A 2,487-nucleotide genomic window follows, 5' to 3' on the forward strand; every position below is an offset into this window, starting at 1 on the left:
TCTGACCCATGGGTATTTGATGAAATGTTAATATGACCAATTTCTGAAAGTAGAACAAGACTATTTAGGCCCTTTTAAGATAAATAATCATATCTAGAAACATTGGTGTAAAAGGATGTTCAAAATGGTTCATGAACAACTTTGTTCATCGGTTTTATGGCACTTTGAACGACAAATTGTAAAAAAAGCATGGAAAACTAATTTATTAAAAATAATTATTCTCATATATTCCATTTTCTCTAGTGTTAGCGTAACAGAGAAAAGTTTTTAGCGATAACTGAACCTACAGAATCTAAATATTTTTTTGTTTTCTCATTTTTGAGCCCAAAATACCGTCAAGCATCAGTTTTCATATGCCTCTCTTTTCATACATTTCGGTTTTCGTAGACTTTGTCTCAGTTATCGTACGTTTCCTGTTTTCGTACACTTGGAAATGCTCCATCTGGGCCCCAGTGCATGACCAGGTCCCGTATCGAGCACTCAAAAAATCATCCCATCTTTCGTGATCCATTCTGCTTTTGTGTCAGTTGTTTTTGTGCTTTTTTTTTTTATTAAAGTGCAGTTGCTAAATAAGCCATCATGGGGCCAAAGAAAGTTCCAAGTGCTAGCCCTTCTGTAAAAAAGGTGAGAAACACTGTAGAATTAAAAAAAGAACCCGTAGCAAAGTGTTTTAGGAAGTTGCATGCTGATCTCAGTGAGAAAGTGCCTACAACAAGTGCTGCTGTTCGTGAATTTAAGACCAGCAGAGACTGGTTTGAAAAATTCAGAAAATGAATGGGCACACATAATGTGCCTACTTCAGGGATTAAGGACATGTTTGCAAAGTGGAATGATGTAAACAATTATGTGGAGAATTATCATCCCAATGAAGACTTAATCGGTCTCCATGTTCAATGACAATGCAGTGTTTAACTTTAGGCAAATTTGAAAGAAATGCAAGAAACAAATGTTTCTGGACAGTTTTGTTGTGTGACAGGGGTCAGTAAATCTCAAGCTGGTCCCAGTGCCAGTAAAACAAATTAAATGGGGAAGTAATGTCAGATAGTGCCAGTAAAAAATGAGAAGTAACTCCAGATAGGTCCTTGATACCTGAAGTCCTTCTGGAGGGAGATTCCCCTTCCAAACAATAACCTCTCCTCCTCCCTCTTCCCTCCTCTCCATCTTCCATATGCTTACAAGTGTTTTCCATAAAGGTAAGAGTAATGTTAGATGTTTATTTAGTCATTTATATTTATTTCTCAGTCTTTGTGTATGTAAAACTGTTTATTCCCTATAAAATGTATCTTTGATATTTTTGGGGGTCTGGAATGTGTTAATTGTATTTACAATATTCTTTATGGGAATTATGGTTTCGTTTTTCGAACACATTTCGGTTTCTGTGGGAGGTTCTGGAACGGATTGTGTATGATAGAGGTTCCACTGTACTGCAGTTTCCTGATTTTTTTTTTTTTTTTTTTTCTTCAAAACTAAGTGCTTCAATTTCAAAGAAGACTGTGTATTCAATACTATTTGTAGAATCAACATTAAAAGTTATTAATTAATAACCTTTAGTCATTAGGTATAAAGTCATTTACTTGATAGAATGGGGGCTTATGATGTCAGCGCTCTCCATAAATGTAAATTTTAGGTAACATATAAATCAAGAGTACCATTCTATTCATTTGATTATCATAGTGTATTTTTCAAGGCATGTTTCTTATATTGTGGCAAAATAGTTTCAGGGCAAAAATTATTTTTTTTTTTCCTGACATTTTCTCTTTTTTCTTAGAACTCCAAGGAAACAACCAAATTGGATGAAACTGTTACAGAGTGTAGTATAACTATATATATCTTGATTTTCAAAGAGCAAATTTGGTTTTTGAGTGAAAACATATTTTTTAGCATATTTTTGAAAAGGGACTTTGTTTTTTGTTTTTCTTCAAATGCAAAAAAAAAAAAAAAAAAAAAAAAAAAAAAAAAAAAAAAAAAAATTAAATGCAAAGAAAAAAAAATTAATTTAGAAGTCATACTTCCAACTGATTCTCTTTGAAAAATTTCATTATTAGTTGAAGAATAATTGTTACAAATTTGAAGCAAATCCCTAAAATCATAACGTGGCTATGACCACTCAATTTATAATGGGGCCTTATGGAGTCAGTGCTCCCCTCAATTCTTTATTCGGCGATGTTTATGGAAAGAACCAAAAGACCGAGTGATGCAAAAAAAATTAATGTCTTAAGAAAAATAAATTACTGGCGCAAATCTAAACCTCACTTTGAGCTTTTAAATTCAATGTCAGATAAGAAAAACCTGGGGAAACGGTAAGAAGTATGTAGTCAAAATTTTCAAATGAATTGACATTTAAGATACAAAAATTATAGAAAATATTTGATACAAATATTTTTTTGTGGGCATGTAAATTTGATTGATAAACCCGAAAAACTAAAAAATGGCATAATTTAATGTTCATTTGAGGATACAAAACACACATGGTTAATAAGACAGTAA

The 2,487-nt window shown here is 32.3% G+C and overlaps 1 long non-coding RNA gene across 2 annotated transcripts in view; it reads left to right on the forward strand.

Annotated features, from left to right (window-relative positions):
• The window catches only part of LOC135214829 (uncharacterized), a 70,800-nt gene that overhangs the window by 12,561 nt on the left and 55,752 nt on the right, over nt 1–2,487 (forward strand). The gene's annotated exons all lie outside the window — the stretch shown is intronic.

This window comes from Macrobrachium nipponense, chromosome 46 (assembly GCF_015104395.2).
Source record: "Macrobrachium nipponense isolate FS-2020 chromosome 46, ASM1510439v2, whole genome shotgun sequence".
In the NCBI taxonomy this organism is placed as follows: Eukaryota; Metazoa; Arthropoda; class Malacostraca; order Decapoda; family Palaemonidae; genus Macrobrachium; species Macrobrachium nipponense.